The sequence below is a fragment of the Humulus lupulus genome, chromosome 2 (assembly GCF_963169125.1).
Source record: "Humulus lupulus chromosome 2, drHumLupu1.1, whole genome shotgun sequence".
NCBI lineage: Eukaryota > Viridiplantae > Streptophyta > Magnoliopsida > Rosales > Cannabaceae > Humulus > Humulus lupulus.
Window position 1 is genome coordinate 36,448,715 of NC_084794.1, and position 20,717 is coordinate 36,469,431.

Consider the following 20,717-nt stretch of genomic DNA (forward strand, 5'->3'; position numbering starts at 1 on the left):
TCACCCAAATATACTATATATATATCAATGAACTATCAAAATCTCATTATTAATTTTTCTTTCTTAACACACACCTTTTTGTAACACCGTTCACAAAATATTAAAATATTCACATTTGTATTCATACACGCGTGACTCTAAAACAATGTATATATATTATTCGATATATTGGCTTCTCTTATCTCTATAATTAATCTCACCACTGCTATTCTTTTGTTCTTATAATATGTAAATGACAAAAAATAAAACAATTGTTGTACCCAAAAATACGAGCTGAATTACTTAGCATGTGGTACAGCTAGCAAACAAGCGTATGAAGAAATCGTGCAAATAGAATATCTAGCTAACTCTGGAGTGAGCCCATCGAGTCAAACTTGACAACTTACGGCAACCAGATAGTCTCTAGATTGCCTATTGTGCCAACAACTTAGTTCGAGATACGAGAGAACCAGATCACCTTCGTATGTTACCCGATATGGCGGGCATAGAATCAATAGACGTTAATGTATTTATGTAAATGAGATGTTACTCAAAAATGTATGTTACCATATTTATGCATGGTTGTCGAATACTGTCCAGGTAGAATTCTCTATAAATACAGGAGATAATGGACAGAAAAGGGGATGAACATCTTGTATACTGAAACTCTGGTGAAATTGTGACGAACAATCTCGCAATGAAAACAAAACATATTAATAAGAGTGACTCGTGGACTAGGTGAGTTTTAACCACTAAACCGCGTAAAAAGTGTGTGAGTGATCTTGATACTTTTTATATGTCCAATTACAGTTTGGAAAATTTCTAATATCTCTATTGTCGGATTCATTATTCCATTGTTGGCAAAAAATCGCGTCAATAACAACCATATATAAAACTTGTCTAAAAGAGCTTCCAAATGTATACAAATAAATAAAAAAATATACAACTCAAATTTATCAAGTTAATTATTTCAACATTCTTAAATAAAGATATTGTTCTACAAAGAGTTTTAGGGCAAGCCCTATATTTGAAAACAAAAATTTAGTATATATATATATATGTGTGTAAATGAGATATTTTTTTAATAACGTAAATATGAATACTAATTTTACTATATATATATATATATTAGTGAAAAACCTCCTATTTTTTTAATGTTTTTTAATATATCAAATATAATGAATTATTAAAATAAGGATCATGATCATATTAAAAATAAATTTGTCTAAAATTAAACTTAATTGATATTTTTATACTAATTTGTCGAATACAAAGATATCAACTTTTTAAAGATATAAAAAGTTAATAAAACATGTAACATAATAATATAATATAAACCAAAAATGTCGTCCCTATTCTTTATTATATTATATTTTTTTTTCTTATTAATATTTAAGTTATTTTTCATATTTTAATGGGAATTTTTCAGTTTTATGGTTTTATAACTATAGTTTGCAAAATTATAGAGTAATTACCTTTCCCAAATTTTATAGGAAACAATTTAAAAAAAAGTAAGAAATTTTGTGGGATAAAATGGGTAACTTAAAAAAAAGGAAACAAAATTATTAAAAAGAAAACATGATCACGAAAATAGAGGTAAAATCGAAATCAATGTTCCCATCACCCCTAAACAGTGATCGTGAATCTCTCTCACGAAAAACCTCGATTCCTCCCCATTCTATTCAAATCCAATCACTTTTAGCAACATGATGAAGTTCCAATTCACTATTCAATCATAACTCAAAGTAAGAGTGCACATGGGTCGAGTTTTCGAGTTTCGACTGCATTGGGTTCGAGTTTTGCAGATTTCGGATAGGAAAATGGGGTACATAATTCACCTGAATTTTTCAAATTTTTGGGTAATTTCGGGTTTTGGGTCAGGCTCCAGGTGGGGTTGGGCCGAAAATGGATTTTGGGCCGTTTATGGGCCTTGGTAAAGGTTTTTCAAAAATACCAATTTCTTAATATTTTTTTTTACTTTTGACATGTTTTCTTGCAAAAAAAGATAGAAAAAATTACAAATAAAAATCTTATTATCCTAAATTTGTTGTTAGCTTGGCTCAATTGTTTTCTTACAAGCTTTTTTATTTCATTAAAAAATTATGAAAAATGCATAATCTCTAAAGTCTAAATTCTAAAGGCTTGATTAGTTGATTTTAAAACAAAAATCACGAAACATAAGTTATATAAAAAAAATGTGATTTTAATGCATTTTAAGAAACATACTACAAAAGAAATATAGTTAAACAATTAAACTTAAACATACTAATTAATCTCTTCCCAAATGTCCAAACTCCAAAGTCTCAAAATCACAAACATAAAAATGTCCCAAGTCCCAAATACAACCATAAACATAAAGTCTATAACTACAACCATATAGTCCATAAAAGTCCTATTGTCTGCATTTTCACCTCCAACACGTGGCAACCCCTAGTGACTGGCTTGGACGTTCGTAGGAATCCTCAGGGTATGTTACTGCTCGAGGCCTTTAGTCGGAGCAAGTGTCCTCTTAGGTGAGACCTTGCCTTTGACAGTGGGTCGTGGGTGCCTTAGTAGATTACTCCCCGATGTTCGTTCTCGGAGCTGGAGGTTCTCCAGCTCGGGAAATTAAGGCGAGGGGTCTCGTCTCTCAGGTCCGAGGTTCTAGTTATAGGACTTAAGATAAGGCGCAACGTGTCAGTAAATGCGGGTTTTCAGAGCCAGAGGATCGTCTGAAAACCTTTATGGGTGATCCATCAATAGTGTTGTCGAGTCGTAGTGTACGACTCGACAATTCGCACAGCCACTACGCCACCTGACATGGAGGTACTTATAGCACGCCCTGACAGTACTTGGGGCATGTTCCCTATAAAGTAGGTGCTTTTCAGCAGTGGGCCCCACAAACCTCGTTTGGGCCATGGTCTCTATTCAATGTAGCCCAACACATTGAATTGGTATTAATCCCCCAGTAATGGGAAGAATGTGTATTAATTACTTATGATTAGTATTAATGACCCCAGCCTCTATAAATAGGGTTGGGAGTCTCATTGTAAAGGGTTCGGTTTTTTGGAGAGAAAACATCTTGTACTCAGAGCAATCTAAACACTGCTTGAGAATACACCATTGGAGCTTGTAATCACAATCTTACAATCCTCTTAATACCAGAGACTCGTATATTATGGTTCTTTTATAACCTGAACCATGTAAAAATTATTGTCCTCTTCTAGTTGATTTCTTTAATCTATCTTTTTAAGGTTGATGGCGAAAATGGCAGTCAACATTTTGGTGCTTTCATTGAGAGCTTGAAGAAAGCATTTGAAACACTCACAGCCATGGTGACTACACAAAGAAATGTTACAGACGAGGTGCTCCCTCCTATCGGAGTTGAAGGAGGAGTACCTAGTAGGCAACCATCTCAGGATGTGCCTGGGATGATGGAGGACTACGATGAATATGCCAAGTATGACGACAAGGATAATGGTGCTGACCAAGGGTATTATGAGGAAGAATATCCCCAACCCATGGAGGCGGAAGAGACATTGGAGGTGGTGGTGCTCCGTGAGCATATGGCCACCCAGCAACAAAAGATTGATGCTCAAGAAGGTAACATCGCCGCCCGTCAGGAGATGGTATTTTCCATGAAGGCCACTCTTGTAGTCCAAGGGCTGCAAGTGGACCCCAACAACAATGTTCCAGCTGGGCATCCAACTGGCATGCCACCTGCGCACCCTACTGGAGTGCCATCTGTCAATGCGGCTGGGATGCCTCCCGAGCACCCAATCACAGAGGCGCGAGATCTGCCAGCTGAGGTGCTCGTCGAGCACTCGGCAGGAGTTGGAGCCTCGATACTGTCACATGACCGTGGTAAGGGAAAGGCTGATGATAATCCTGCTCCAAAGTAGAAGAAGGCTCGTCTACAACCTGAAGGCCACCAGGTTCCTCAGCAGGCGGGCAAAGATAACGACACAGGGGCCCGAGGATACCGCCAGACAGTTAGTGCCCATGGGGCTCGGGGCGTTCCGCCTTGACGTGCAAATACGGATCACTCGAGGCATAGAGTTGGTGTCTCCTCGAGACCTAACCAACCTCATAGGAATAACGGTCCAGGGATCTGCCCAAGGAATGCCCCACAAAACCAAGAACGTGGCATCAATATCTCGGTAAATGAAAACGTCGAGTCCGATGGGTAAATAAAGTGGCTCGCCCAGCGGATAACAGTCCCTTTCGGGGACAGACCGACCTGCGAGACAACCTCATTAGTTGGAGGTGCAATAAGGCAGGAAAACGCGAGCCACTTGGGAGAAGTCCGTCAGTTCTCTGAGATAATCTCAATGCCCAGAGAAGAGATAACCCAGCTCAAAGCGTCAACCGGGATCGCGACCCACTCCGTGCAGAGTTGGAAGGTCTGAAGCGGATAATGCTCAGGAAGGCCAGGCGGCAAGGCCATGAGTCTGACTCGGAGGATGAAGAAGTGGATTCATGTGCCTCGCATCTTGTTGAAGCCCCGCTACCTATAAGCTTCAAAATGCCATCCATACCATCCTATGATGGTGGTTGGGATCCCACAGACCACCTGTCAAAGTTCAACAGGTTAATGTCGGTGCATCGTGTCTTTGATGATGCTAAGTGTCATGTGTTCCAGCTTACCCTGACGGGGCTAGCAGATGAATAGTTTAAAAAGCTCTGACCAGGGTCCATTCAGTCATGGCACCAGTTATCATCCGCCTTTCGAAGACAGTTCATAGGATTCTGAAAGGTAAGCTTTGTGGTCAACGCCTTGGCCAACATAAAGCAAGAGCCTTTCGAGACCCTCAAGGCCTACATCAAGCGCTTCAAAGAAGAAGTGGCGAGAACCAAGAGGGTCGATGATGGCTAGCAGCTAATGGCATTACAGGCCGGCATATGCGCGAGGTCCCCACTTTGGGATGATCTTCAACAAAGGGGATGTCGGCGTCTCGACGACTTCATTCATCGAGCATAAGAGTACATCAGCTGGGAGGATGCCCAGATTGGAGCGCCCGCCCTCTTTCCTACGTCGGCCACACCTGGCCCCGTGGCCTCAAGGATCCAATACTCCCCCTATGTTCACATCCAATAGGGCTTGGGGGGATTCCAACCTAGCCAGAGTGCCACCCCTTCCGCTTATAGCGCCATGTCTGCTCCTGGATTTGGTATGGCTTCGACAGGGTTCTGGGCAACGCCCACTATATATAGCGCTTTTTAGCCTGCATACAGTGATGGAGTTGTTGCCCTATCCCAGCCTGCTGAATCCAATAGAGCTCCCAATGGTACAAGGCATGGAGGGAAGGGTAAGGGCCGCAAATCCAGAGGGAGCGGAACCACACAGCCCGAGCAGGGAGTCACATCAGGGGAGAAGTACATTTCGCAATATTCTGAGTACAATGACTTGGTAGACTCCCGAGAGAACATCTTCGTGGCCATGGCACAACACGTTCATTACAGGAAGCCATAACCCATCCGAAGAGATAGGGATAAGTGAGACCTTGGAAAAAAATTTCGTTTCCATAGCGACATAGAGCACCACACCAATGAGTGCGGTCAGCTCAAGGATGAGATTGAGAATCTCATTAACCTAGGACACCTCCATCAATATGCTAAGGGTGGAGCACATCAAGCATAGCCTCTCGTGGCAGGACCGGTGGTGTCACATGTCACACCACAGGCCCCGACAGTAGCTCCTATAGCTCCCCAACATCCAATGGTCCAAGGACCTTCTCCAGTGAATAGGCGGGTAGGAACCATCTCAAGAGGGCCTCACTTGGGGGGCACTTCACGAAGCTCGCAAAACAGATATGCGCGAGCTTTGAATCATGATGATGAGGTAATAGCTTTGGCCCAGCTGTCTGCCTAAATGCCACGAATGATTGATCAAGTCATAACATTCTCCAAAGATGATGCTCGGAGAGTGCATTTCCCACATCACGACCCATTAGTGATTGAGAGCTAAATCTCCAAAAGAAATGGTGGCACGAATTCTAGTAGACAATAGGAGTTCGATGAATATCCTGTTTAAGTCGGCCTTCAAGAAGATAGGGCTGACTACGCAGACTTGTCCTCATGCGCCTCGACACTCTATGGATTCTCGGGAGAAGCCCTCATACCGATGGGGCAGATAAAGCTCTCTATGACGCTTGGAAAGATACCTCGCCAAGCCTTCAAATACTACACCTTCGTAGTGGTGGACTATTCCTTCGCATACAATGCCATCTTGGGACGACCTGCACTGGTGGAGTTTGGGGCTATCACCTCCATCCGTCATCTGTGCATGGAGTTCCCCACGGATGCAGGTATTGACACAGTCCGTGGTGACCAGAAAGAGGTGATACAGTGCTATAATGTCTCCCTTAAAGCTCCAATGATGATGGTAAGGGAGGAAGGTCTCGAGAAGTTTGAGGCCTCAGAGGTACAAGTTGTCCAGGAGCCGGGGTCCAATGAGTTAGACCCAAGGGTTCAAGAGGAGAGGTCAATTGAACCAATAGAAGAGGTGGAGGAGGTAGTCCTTGATACATCCACCCCCAACAGGAAAGTAAAAGTTGGGGGAAACTTGAAAATAGAAGTCCATAAGGCATTGGTGGGCTTCCTCCGAGGAAACCAAGACGTGTTCGCGTGGTCACATTCCGACATGACTAGCATTGATCAGAATATCATATGCCATGCCTTGAATTTTGATCCTAGCTTTGCTCCCGTCCAGCAGAAGCAACAGACGTTCAAAGCCTAACAGGAAGGATCGCAACTTTGAGCTGTTTTGTCTCCAAGGAAACAGACAAGTACATCCCTTTCTTCAATGTTCTCTGAGGGAGTCAGAGGTTTGAATGGATGAAGGAGTGCGAATAGGTGTTCCAACAGCTCAAGGCGCACATGGAAAACCCTCCGATTTTGTCCAAGCCAGTAGACGGAGAGCCTCTCCTGCTTTACATGGCTGTTTTGGAAGATGCCATCAGTGCCGCTTTGGTAAGGGAAGAAAGCCGTGTTCAACAGCCCGTCTATTATGCCAACAAAGGACTCCTTGGCATAGAGTCTAGATACCCGCTAATGGAGAAGTTAACCTTTTGCTTAATGGTTGCTTCTCGAAAGTTGAGACCCTACTTCCAGGCACATCCAATTAAGGTCCTCACGTACCATCACCTCAGACAAGTCCTTCAGAAGCCTGAGTCATCGGGAAGGCTGTTAAAGTGGTCGGTGGAGCTGAGTCAGTTTGACATCACCTATCATCCGAGGACTGTCATAAAGGGTCAGGCACTCGCCAATTTCATAATCGAGTTCACCGGGAATCAAGAGAGGACTGAGTGCACCCAAGTGGTCGGACCAACCTGGAAGTTGTTCGTGGATGGGTCTTCGAACGAAAATGGTGCTGAGGCGGGACTTATTTTTGTTTCCCCAGAGGGACATAGGGTGCATAGCGCCCTCCATTTTGGGTTTTGCACCTCTAACAACGAAGCGGAGTACGAAGCCTCAATCATTGATCTCCGCGTGGCACTAGAGCTTAAGGCCGAAGGACTCGAGATCTTTAGTGATTCCCAACTCGTGGCAAACCAAGTTCTCGGAGAGTACCAGACCCAGGGAACAAATATGGCAGCGTACTAGGAAAAGGCTCAAAAAATGTTGCATAACTTTCGAAGATTCACTATTCGACAAGTACTGCGGGGTAAAAATTCCAATGCGGACGTCCTGGCTAAACTGGCCACGACCAAAGATGTTGAATTAATCAATGTAGTCCCCATTGAATACTTGGACTCTCCGAGTATCTCAGCTCTAGATGAGGTGGAGTCAATACAAACCCATGATGGGTGGATGGAGCCAATAGTTAAATACCTTGTCTCCATGGAGTTGCCCCAAGATAAGAAAGCCGCTCGGAAGTTGTTATACCAAATACCAAGGTACATTATTATGGACAGTAGGCTTTACAGGCAAGGTTATTCTTTTCCTATACTTCGGTGTGTATCCAAGCAGGAGGTTGATTTAATACTACGAGAGGTACATGAAGGTTTCTGCGGAGATCACGCTGGGGGCAGAGCCTATCCAAGAAATTCTTAAGACAGTGGTATTTTTGACCCACCATGAATGGAGACGCGATGGATTACATCAAGAAATGCGACAAATGCCAACGCTTCACCAACATCCCCCGAGCACCTTCAAATGAGCTTACTCAGATGACCAGCCCATTGCCTTTTGCTGTCTGGGGCATCGACCTTATCAGGTCCTTGCGTACAGGGAAGGGATGGGTGAAATATGCCTTAGTGGCAATCGACTACTTCACAAAGTGGGTTGAGGCTTAGACGCTCGCCACAATCACATCCAAAAAGTCTTTGGATTTTGTCATAAAAAATATCGTTTGTCGGTATGGGCTTCCGAGGAAGATAGTCTTCGACAACGGATTGTCATTCGACAGTGAAGTGTTCATGGACTTCTGTCAACAACATGGCGTTGTCAAGAGCTTCTCTTCCGTGGCCCATCCACAGGACAATGTCCAAGTGGAAGTAGTTAACAAGACACTCAAGTCCACTTTGAAGAAAAGGCTGGAACAGGCAAAAAAAGCTTGGTCCGAGGAGCTGCCTAGGGCATTGTGGAGCTACTGCACCAATGCTAGGACCTCCACCAGACATTCTCCCTTCTCGATCGCCTACGGGGTAAGGTTATGCTCCCAGTTGAAGTAGCAATATCCACACACCGACGGGATACGTATGATCCGACCACGAACCACGCTTTACTTCGGGAGTCCCTAGACCTCATGGAGGAGCTACGCGATGCTTCTCAACTTCGAGTAGTGTCCAACCAGTAGAAGGTAACTAGATATTTTAACTCCAAAGTAAAAGATAGAAAATTTGGGGTCAGAGACTTGGTGTTGCGAATAGTCTTCTTAGCCACCCAAGACCATGGTGCGGGAGTGCTAGGACCCAACTTGGAGGGTCTATATCAAGTAGATAGCGTTGTGTGTCCGGGAACATATAAGTTAGCCCGACTAAGTGGGGAGCTGATTCCTTACGCCTGGAATGCTGAGCATCTTTGCTAGCATTACCAATAGTATGAGCAACAACTATTGTCTATTTCTGTAATACCCCTTGTAGCCTTCAGGCACATATAATGGAAACCATGTATGTAAAACATGGTAAGAAATTTATTGTCTGCTTATATTCTTTGTTTTCCTTTACTTTCTATTTATGATGTGTACGAGCACCCGCTCGCCTGGACAAGTGATCGCAGACTGGTCTCCGATCACTTGGGGGGCATGGAGTTAGGGCAGCACTACACCTCACAAAGAACGACCTAGGAAACTTAACTTGTCAATTGTCAAGAGTAAGCCCAGCGTCGCCATCCCAAGAGTAGAAAATCCTAGGAAACTAGTAAAGTCTAGCCTAGAAGGCAGCTTGTTCAAGGTAGAACTAAGCTTAGCACCTAGGAGATAGATAACCCAAGTAGCACGAGAATAGACTATTGTCACCTCCCGTGGACACCATGCCCGAGGAGCTCTGGCTAAGTCTCTTGGTCTCAAGGTGCGAACGAAAGGCCGAGTACCCTGTACTTGGCCTCGGGATATTTGTGACAGGGGAAGTTTGGCTAGTCGACGAGCAAGGCACCCCCAATGTCACTATATCCCATATCTAAAATACCCCATGTATCACAGACTAAGAATTTAGGTTACCTATCGAGGGCAGTGTGCGCCTGGAGAGTAATAACCAAATCCTAATATGTGCGATACGAACGGATACCCAGGGAACCTACACCTGGGCGCTTCGTTAAGATCACTTCTCGAGGAGGTGTAAGATGGTATGGAAATGACACGATATGCACTCGGAGAGTAGTGTTGAAACCCTCGACCTCTTGAATAGTGCATACTCGGGGCGCAGATGGTTTCACATGCTAGGACCCCTAAAAGCCCAAATCTTTGGATTGCGGGGGCATAAGATTCCGAGTGAAGACCAAAGGTGAATTCTACATCAAATTAATTCTAGGACTATGGGCCTACAAGGGACTAAACGTTGGAGCCACCAGTAAAGTAGTTTGAGTTCTTGTTCTCGTGACATTCATGTTACGTTGAATTTATAGAACCAAATGCTTAAAACAATTGAGTTCTTGTTCTCGTGACATTTGTGTTATGTTGAATTTATAGAACCAAGTGCTTAAAATAGTTTGAGTTCTTGTTCTCATGACATTCATGTTATGTTGAATTTATAGAACCAAGTGTTTTAAAACGGTTTGGGTACTTATTCTCGTGGAAATTTAAGTTACGATGGATTCATATAACCAAACCAAATAAAAAGCAGGGCAAGCTACATAATTCTTAAATGGGTGAATAATTACAACTATGCTCGGGGGCTCGAGCGATTGTTTGTCTATACCCCAATAAGTTTATGGCATGCAGGCTTAAATGCAAAAATTATAATCAGTCTTCGGGAACCTCTGCCACCAGTTCAATGATCGGATCTCAACTCGGGGCACCTCCTGCCTGGGATGTCTTGGCAGCTGGGGTAACCTCAATTGGTTGGGTAGCCTCGGTAGATAGGGTTTCCTTGGCCGTTGGAACCACTTAGGTCGCCTCGGCAGCTTTGGTTGCTCAGAGGCACTCGTTGAAAAAGATTTTGTACTTCTCGAGCTCCCCAGTTAAGTCCAAGTTCATGTCCTGGTTATGATACCAAGCCACATAGAAGGCGTCCTCGGCGATAGACTTGGTCTCCAGTTTGAGCTTTTCCACCCCAAACCTAGCAGAGTTTTTCATCTCCACGGCTTGGAGGGCCTTCCTCTCGGCTAGCTCAGCTCGGTCGATAGCCTTCTTAGCCAGCTTCTAAAGCTAGGAGTTCTCCAGGGCCACTCGGGCGACCTCAGTTGTGGTTTTCTTAGCCTCCTTCTGGGCTCGCTGCATGCCCTCAACAACCGCCTTCATTTCCCCTTTGGCTTGCTGCATATCCTCGGAGGCCTTCTAGATGGTCTCCTCAAGCTCCCAAGAGTGTTTTCTCTTGGCCTCGAGGGCAGCTTTGGCTCGGGCAACTTCTTCCTGTGAGCCTTTCGTTTTCTCCTCAAGGGAGACACTCTTATCCTAGGATTTTTGAAGTTCGTATGACTTCTCCATCATGATGTCTCCCAGGCACTGGCAGGCCAAGGAAGACTACAAAACAAAAAATATATATAAAAATAAATGGGTTAGCTTAATAACACCTTGTTAAGTTGAATTCAAACCCGGGAATGATTAGCTTACTCTGACAGAGTCATACCGACAAGAGGCCACGAGAGATGCCTCGTTACGGTCGCCGAGTTGGGAGAAGCATCGGGCAGTCAACTCACACATGGTGGAGCTAGCCCCCTGGAGGAGCTTGGCGGCGAGAGGAGCAACGATCTCCCCTAGCTTGGTGGAGAGCAAAGTCTCCAGCTCGGCTCGACCAATTGGAGGGATGATAGGCCTCTCTCGGGGTGGTTTGAATTGATGAAGGGCCTCATCTATCTCGTGCAAGGCTTTTTTGTGTTGAAGCATCTTCTTGTACTGCTCCAACAAAGCCCCCTCATATTTCTCAGGGTACACCAGGAAACAGACTTGGGGTGGCACCGCCAACTGCTCTGAGTCTTGAACCGACCATTGGTCCAGTTCTGGGACTTCCTCCGGCCTTACCTCTTGAATTGCCTCGTCTGACCCGAGGGAGGAGGGGATCTCCACTACCGGGGGCAAGTCGGCTGCAGGGACCTCTGTGGGGGGAGTGGAGACTCTTTGCCTCTTAGCCAAAGGAGGGGGTTCGGGTTGCTCCCGAGGACGCAACGACCCCTCTCCTACAAAAGAGCTAGGGGGCGCTCCTAACCTTTGCGTAGACCGGACTATGTTCGCCAATCCCATGTGAGCTGCAGGAACAAGTTAAATAGTTAGCATACATTCTACACAAAAGGACAATGCAATAAAATAAGCTACTTGGAGGCTAACCGTGAGTTGAGCCTCGGTGCAAATAGTGAGGCTGTACTATCCTATTCCTGGCCTCGCAGCTAATGTTGGTGCCATATTGGAAAAACCAGCTCGAGGTGAAGGACGTCACTCGGTCTAAGGGTATGAACCAATGAGAGGTGGATTTTCTCCTAGGGTGGTGGAGATAAATGTCTATGAGATCTAGGCAATCCTAGAATTCTTCCCTAGTCCAACGCTGATATGAGATTTGACCACAACAAAGGAGTGCTGGGGAAGCCCATACATGCTCGGGACTTATCCTATCACCTACTTGGAAAGCAGAAGACATAGCGAGAGGTGATTTACCTGAGTTCAGGTAGAAAGCTTCCATCCCTGCCTTAAGCTCTTCCTCGAGCTCTTGATCCTCTTAGGCCTCTCGGGCCTCTTCTATAGCATGCGCATTAACTAGCCTTTCCTCCGCCATCCATTTGTGAAACGCTTTCTTGGCCAGCCCTTCTATGTAATTAATATGAGGAGATGCCAACTCCCGAGAGTTTTTGGACTGGCGGTATTTGATCAGCTCCAGGTTGCTTATTCGCTGTTCGACGCTGAGAAGCCCCGACCTAATAAGATTCGCCTCTGTTACCAGGATACTAAGGTCCAAGTCCCGGTCGGGGAGAGCCTTCATCACTTGGAGATGATCATCGAAGAGTTGGAAATATGGAGTTTGGCGGAAAAGAGCTATTCAAAAGGAAGTGACTAAGTATCAAATACAGAAAGGCCCTAATGAGGCAAAGAATAAGCGTGTTCGGAAAGATATTCACCTACTCAGGTGAAGTCGAGAATTAAGGTCGGGTTACTACGGATCAGGAAGCCGTCCGTAAAGAAGAAGGCATCCTTGTAGTCCCGAGCATGATTCTCGTTATGGTGGGGAGCCTTGTAGCTAAGTGACGAAGCTGGGTACTTTGCCAGGGAATAATATCCATCTCTCTTGGACCCTTTCTTTCGAGGAGTGGTTTAGAAACTGTAGAAATAGAGAATCTCTGCTGGTGAGGACTTAGGCCATTTATGCTTCCAGTATAGAATGTACATCCCCGCGAGCACTCTATAGCCATTGGGGGAAAGCTAGAATGGGGCTATCCCCACGAACTTCAGGAAGTTCACGAAGTATTGCTTGAGCGGTAAGGTAACATTCTATGTATTTTCTGCATTTAATTTTGTAAAAAAATTTCTTTAGTTTAAAATTATGTTTTATGTTTTAAACAATGGGTACCCATACCAAAACTTTATTTGACTTTGTAATTTTCATAAGGGTTTATACCTTTTGGACCTTGTGTTTTGTCTCATTACCTGTTTGGACCATGTGTTTTGAAAAATTACTTTTTGGACCCTATGTTTTGTAAAATAGTTAAAATAGAACCCTAAAATCAATTTTGATGAAGAAAAAATTGAATATAACAACACAATTTTTAAGCAGAATGATTTTATTTTTGTTTAGAATTGTTAGTTTGGTAAATTATTTGTGATTTTAGTTGAGAAAATATTGACCAAAATCGGGTTTAGGGTTATATTTTAACTATTTTACAAAACATAGGGTCTAAAAAGTAATTTGTCAAAACATAGGGTCCAAACAGGTAATGGGACAAAACATAGGGTCCGAAAAGGTATAAACCCTTTTCATAATATTATGCTGGAGTTTTAATAAAGTTATTATTATTTCTTATGTATATGTTCTTCAAAGTAATTGCTATGTCTAGTAGTTCTAATGGTCCAAGGTCTTAGAATAGTTGGGTCATTACAGTTTGTATCAGAGCAACAGTCCATTTACATGAAGTTCTCCTTGATACACACGCTCAAGCTCCGAATCTAACCGCCAATGTAAGTATTTATGTTTTAGTTATTATGTTTCTATGTTTAGCTAACATTTTAGCCTTATGTTTTCAGTTAAGAATGGATGGAGCTTTAACATATAACGATATCCGAGCCATTAAGGCCTTAAAAAGGATTAGAGAACCAAGAAATACAGTAGGAATATTGGAAAGAATCACTCGGAGATTTCTTCTATTCCATAATCAAATAGTTCATCTCCAAACAACTAAGCAAATAATGATGAGAACTACGGAACAATATGTTTTTGTAATTAGGCTTTTAAAAGATTTTCCTTTTGTAATTGATGCTTAGAAGAAATATGGGAGACAATAGTAGATGAAGAGGAAATACCAGGGGTGATGCAATATTATTTTCTCATAATTAGGTTTACCTCTAAGATGGAATTCCAATTCACAAGAGAACAAAAGAATAGAATTTTTACGAATCTTCCCCGAGGAATTTTTGAAGCTCACGAAAATGATGATTACAAAGAGATAGATGATGATATGTTAGATGAAGGATCAGATGTAGAAGATCCCGATTTTTAGAATAGATTAGTTTCTTTATTTATTTTATTTATTATTTCTGCCTGTATGATTGTACTTAGTGAAAACTGTTTTTCCAAATTAATATCATTGTTACTTTGATGACATGTATGAGTTTGATTTTCTTTTTCAATCATAATAAATAATGACCAAGTTCGGTGAGGGTGGATACAAATCAATGAACATATTCTATATTGAGAGTTAGGGGGCCATAGTAGTGGGAACGATTTTACTGATCCCAACCCTCCCTCAATATGGTTAACTTTGGAACAACGATGAGTTTCAAGCCTAAGAATTAAGTCATATAGGATAATTAGAAACACACTTAGAAAATAATAAAGATGACTTATTTTTCTAAGTGTAGAAACATACCCTAATTACAAAGAAGGCTTATATATTTTTCATAAGAAATCATAATTAATAGGTCCGAGTTATGTTTGCTTAGATTAAGTTTTTTCTTTAGAGCCTATTAAGGTAAGTTCTAACATGTATTTCTCGACTCTTAGAACTCTGCTGAAGATGTCGCTCAGAAGATTTACTCGCAACAATGTCAATGTCTCCAACGCCACTCCTGAGAGCAATGAAGCCCCTCCAGTTCACAGAAGGGGAGTGCGTGCTAATGCCACCTGAAATGCACCGCTGCCGCCGGTTGATAACACTGCAGAAATTGCTAGGCTACGACAGCAAGTTGAGGAATTACTGCAGCAATAGCAACAACAGGCTCAGCCTAAGACTCAGCCTCCACCTCCGCCACAACCACAACCACAACCTCAGCAAATGGCTCAAACACCCCATCAAGTAGGTCCTTATGGGTGATGGCCAATCGCGAACTATGCGCCATACCCAGTTCAGCACATGGAGCCAATCTACGAGTGGTTTCGTAAGCAACACACTCCAAACTTTGAAGGGACAACAGACCCCTTCGAGGAAGAAGAATGGCTCAGGAATGTAGAGCCAATCCTATCATATATGAATCTCGGCAACGTGGACTGCATATCCTGCATTTCGTCTCTGCTCAAGAAGGATGCTAGAATATGGTGGGACTTAGTTCAGCAGACCCACGATGTTGCCACCATGACTTGGACCAGATTTGTGGAGCTATTCCACAAAAAGTACTACAATTCGGCAGTCATCACTTCAAAGGTCGAGGAGTTCGCTGGTCTGAAGCAAAGGAACTCATCAGTAGCAGAATATGCTCGACAGTTCGACTGATTAGCCAAGTTTGCACCAGAGATGGTTCCAACTGATTTTCTGAGGGTGACCAAGTTCGTTAGAGGACTTAGACCAAAGATTGAGCTAGGGGTTAAGCTAGAAAACCCGAGAAATACTACTTATACCGATGTTATAGAAACGACAATAGAAGTGGAAAGGCTTCAGGCGAATGTTAGTAAAGAGGAGGCCAGTAAGTCTGAGCCTAAACAACAGAGTCAACCTCAGAATGGTCGAAACAACTACAACAACAACAATCAGCAGTCCAGCAATAGTAATGGTCAGAAGAGACGACATCCTGACAATAAGCAGTCCGACAATGATAAAAGGGCACAGACGAACAATAGAGGTAATAGGTCAGGTTATGTAGAATACCTACAATGTACTAAATGACAAAAGAAACATCCTGGTGAGTGCCGTGCAAACACCAAGGGATGATACAATTGTGGTCAGGAAGGTCACTGAAAGAAAGAGTGTCCCCAGCTCAAGCCAGAGGGAAAAAGGGACGACAAGATGGTTCCTTCCAGAGTATTTGCCTTAGCCCAAGGAGAAGCTGATGCTAGCAATAAAGTGGTTACAGGTCAGGTTTCTATCCTCAATAATGTATGTTATGTATTATTTGATTCAGGAGCCACTTATTCGTATATCTCGTTAAAAATGATAGAAAAATTAGGCAAACCTTGTGAAAGATTTATAACTAGGTTTGAAACAGAATTACCTTCGAGTGAAATTGTCCTATCATCACGGGTATTACGAGGCGTACCAATCGAAATTGAGGACGTAGAACTAGAGGGAGACCTGATAGATTTGGAGATTAAAGACTTCGACGTAATACTGGGAATGGACTAGCTAGCAAGGCATGGCACAATCATCGACTGTAGACGTAAGCAAGTGATATTCGAGACTACTAACGGTCAGAGACTATGCTTTATGGGAAGGGTTTCAGGGCTACACACACCACTTATTTCGTCACTCAAAGCTCAGAAGATGATAGAAAAAGGGTGTCAAGCATTCTAAGCTAGCGTTACGGATGAGGTAAAAGAAACACCGCTAAAAGTTGGAGACGTTCATATTGTAAAGGAATTTCCAGAAGTATTTCCTGACAACTTACCAGGGTTGCCACCGACTCGGGAAATTGGCTTCATAATCGAACTAGTATCGGGCACCGAGCCTATCTCAAAGGCACCATACCGGATGGCACCTACCAAACTCAAGGAGTTAAAGATGCAGCTAGAAGAACTCTTAGAATTGGGATTCATTAGACTGAGCCATTCGCCATGGGGAGCACTGGTTCTATTTGTGAAGAAGAAGGAAGGGAGTATGCGGATGTGCATAGATTACCGCGAGCTGAATAAGGTGACAATTAAGAACAAGTATTCGCTACCCCGGATTGACGAATTGTTTGATCAATTCCGAGGAGCGACCATGTTTTCAAAGATTGATTTACAGTCCGGGTATCATCAACTCAAGGTACAGGAAGAGGATATTCCTAAGACAGTGTTTAGAACTCGTTATGGGCATTACGAGTTTTTAGTTATGTCTTTCGGTCTTACCAACGCTCCAGTCACATTTATGGACTTAATGAATAGGGTCTTTAAGGACTACTAGGATAAATCCGTCGTAGTATTCATCGACTATATCTTGGTGTACTCAAAGGATAAAGTCGAGCATGAGGAACATTTAAGGTTAATCTTGTTGTGACTAAAGGAGCATCAACTATACGCCAAATTCAAGAAGTGCGAATTTTGGCTTTCACAGGTAGCATTTTTCGGCCACATAATATCCAAGGACGGAATTTCTGTAGACCCATCCAAGGACAAAATTTCTGGGACTAGTAGGTTATTATCGGAGGTTTGTAGAGGGTTTTTCTAAGATAGCCACTCCAATTACCAACCTGACCCGGAAGTAGCAAACGTTCAACTGGACGGATAAATGTGAAGAGATCTTCCAGTTGCTTAAGGATAAGTTATGCTCAGCACCAATACTTTGTGTACCGACACCCAATGACAAGTTTGTAGTCTATTGTAATGCGTCGAAGCAAGGATTGGGTTGTGTGCTGATGCAGAATGACAAGGTGATAGCCTACGCCTCAAGGCAGTTGAAGGAGTACGATCAATGCTATCCAACACACGATATGGAGTTGGTAGCAGTGATTTTTGTGTTAAAAATCTGTCACCATTATCTTTATGGAGAACGGTGTGAGATTTATACGGACCATAAAAGCCTAAAGTATTTTTTCACGCAAAAGGAGCTCAACATGAGGCAGCGCAAGTGGTTAGAACTAGTAAAGGATTATGACTGCAAAATTCTATACCACCCGGGAAAGGAAAACGTAGTTGTTGATGCGCTAAGTAGGAAGAATTATGGAAGTCTAGCGGCATTAGCTGGAATATAAAAGCCGCTACAGCAGGATCTGATCAATGCTAGAATAGAAGTAGTCATTGGTAAACTGGCTAACTTGTCCATCCAGTCAAGTCTATTAGAAGATATACGGATTGGGCAAGGGCATGATGACACATTAGTAGCACATATGAATGTAGTTAAAGAAGGAAAGGAAACATATTTCTCAATATCAGGACATGGGTTATTGAGATATAAAGATCGAGTATGCGTGTCAAATGATCAAGGGATTAAGGTGAAGATTTTAGAAGAAGCACACAATACCCCATACTCTAAAAATCACCCAAGGTCGACCAAGATGACTCACGATCTTAAGGCAATGTATTGGTGGCCAGATTCGAAGAAGGATATAGCATAGTATGTGTCTAAATGTTTAGTATGTCAGCAAGTGAAAGCAGAACTTCAGCGGCCTGCAGGATTATTGCAACCACTTAGCATTCCAGAATGGAAATGGGACGACATAGCCATGGATTTCGTGACGGGTTTGCCTCGAACGAATAAGCAGCATGAATCGGCTTGGGTAGTAATAGAAAGATTAACCAAGTTAACTCATTTCCTGCCTGTCAAGACTTCATATACAACAGAACAACACGCATACATTTATGTTCAAGAAATAGTAAGACTACATGGAATCCCTAAGACAATAGTGTCCGATAGAGGGTCGATGTTTACATCGAGATTTTGGGGAAGCTTGCAGTAAGCCATGGGTACCAAATTAAGTATTATTACGGCATTTCATCCGCAAACAGACGGTCAGTTCGAGCATACCATACAAATTTTAGAAGGTATATTTTGCGCTTGTGTACTTGATTTCGGAGGATCATGGAATAAGTATTTACTGCTGATAGAATTTTCCTACAACAATGGAAGAAGGTGTCGATCACCACTACATTGGGATGAGGTAGGAGAAAGGAAACTACTTGGACCCGAAACTGTTAGAGAAGCTCAGGATGCAGTAGCGCTGATTAGAAAACGTATGCTCGCTGCTCAGAGCCGTCAGAAAAGTTATGCGGATGCCAAGAGGCGTGATGTGGAATTCAAAGTCGGAGATCAAGTCTTCTTAAGGTTATCTCCTATGAAAGGTGTGAAGCGGTTCGGGAAGAAAGGCAAGCTTAGTCCCAGCCCTACCGCCAGCTCTAGCAGATAGTCACAATGTATTCCACATCTCGATGCTGCGTAGATATGTGTCAGACCCATCTCACGTCCTCAAGTATGATACGATAGCACTCTAGAAAGACTTGAGTTACGAGGAACAGCTGGTTAGCATCCTAGATAGAGGGATGAAGGAATTACGGTCTAAGAGTATTCTGATAGTCAAAGTCCTATGGAGAAATAGTTCTGAACGGGAGGCAACGTGGGAGTTGGAGGAGGACATGCAAGCTCGATATCTGGAATTTTTTGGTAAGTAAATTTCGGGGACGAAATTCTTTGTAGTAAGTGAGAATTGTAGAGTCCCAGAATGTTTACTTAGTTAGCTAGATAGTTAGTAGTAGTTGTAGTATTTTAGATTTCATGGATTTTGGTTCAAACCGAGACTTAGTTGGAAACTCATAGCAACAGTTATGGATTTTATAAGTTTAACCTATAGTTTAAGAATATTAATTATAACATAAGGTTTGATTAATATTTCTAGTCCTACATATATTATTTATTATAACCTAAAGTTTAGATAGAGCCAATAAGAACACGACACTTGTCATAAGCATGATTATTAAGGAATTACGTATTTTGATGATAAAATAAAGAAATAGAAGCTCTAGTACCTACCAGAAACTGTTAGGGTTGTATTATGACTCAGTCAAAGTAGTTATCCCATTCAAATTATGCTGAAAAAGTGCAATTACGTGTTTAAAATATTCACGTATGCCGATATATCGCAGCATGGGAGCCGATATATCGCCTAACGAAAGATACGGAGAACACGTCGGCTTTGCACAAACGTACGAACGGAGGCTCAGGACGAAGGCAGAGATGATATATCGTCATATAGGGGGCGATATATCGCCCTTAGTATGATAAATTTTGAAATCTTTGTTTTTGAATTTAAAAATAAGCCTTAACTACTTAGACCTGCCTCTAAACGTTTTGATCGAGTCTTAAACCTCTGATTGACAAATATTCAAATATTTTCAATTAATATTCATTATTTTTATTCAAATAAAAAAGGAGTTAGTTTCACTCCTTAACTCTATAAATAGGACCTAATACCCAGCCATTCCTCTCATCCTTCAAGCTGTGATCAGAGCCTCCAAGGTACTAGTGTTATCATAGAGTAATAAACACTTGGGTTGGGATAGAAGCTTTATTATTCTTAAGCTTTATAAAATACTTGGGAAGTGAGGTTTAGTGTGATTTCGGTATTGAAGTCAGACCAATTCCTAAGGTCAACTAAGGTATTCCTATTATTTAAGTCCAGTTCTTTAAAATTCTTTACTTTCTTTTATTCATATCCTAACTCTTGTTATTGGTTCGTGATTAGGTTCTTGAAACTTAAGGTCTTTCTTGGTAAGTTTCTTCTTGAAGGTTTAGTTTCCACATTCATTCTTTATTCTTTAGAAATACTCACCATTCTTATTGTTTATTTTAGGAGTGCTCCAAGTCTTGCATTTGTTCTCAAATATCCCGATTTTGGTAAGGAAAATAGGATAGTTTTTATATGCTTATATGTTATTATATGATTATGATATAATATGTTATGTTATGATATGATATATATATATATATGAATATGTTTTTGGGGCTTATAGTTGCTTAAATAGCAAACCCCAATGTTTTTATGTTTCTTGGGGCTTATAGTTGCTTAGCTAGCAAACCTCAATGTATTTTAAGGCTTATAGTAGCTTATCTAGTAAAAC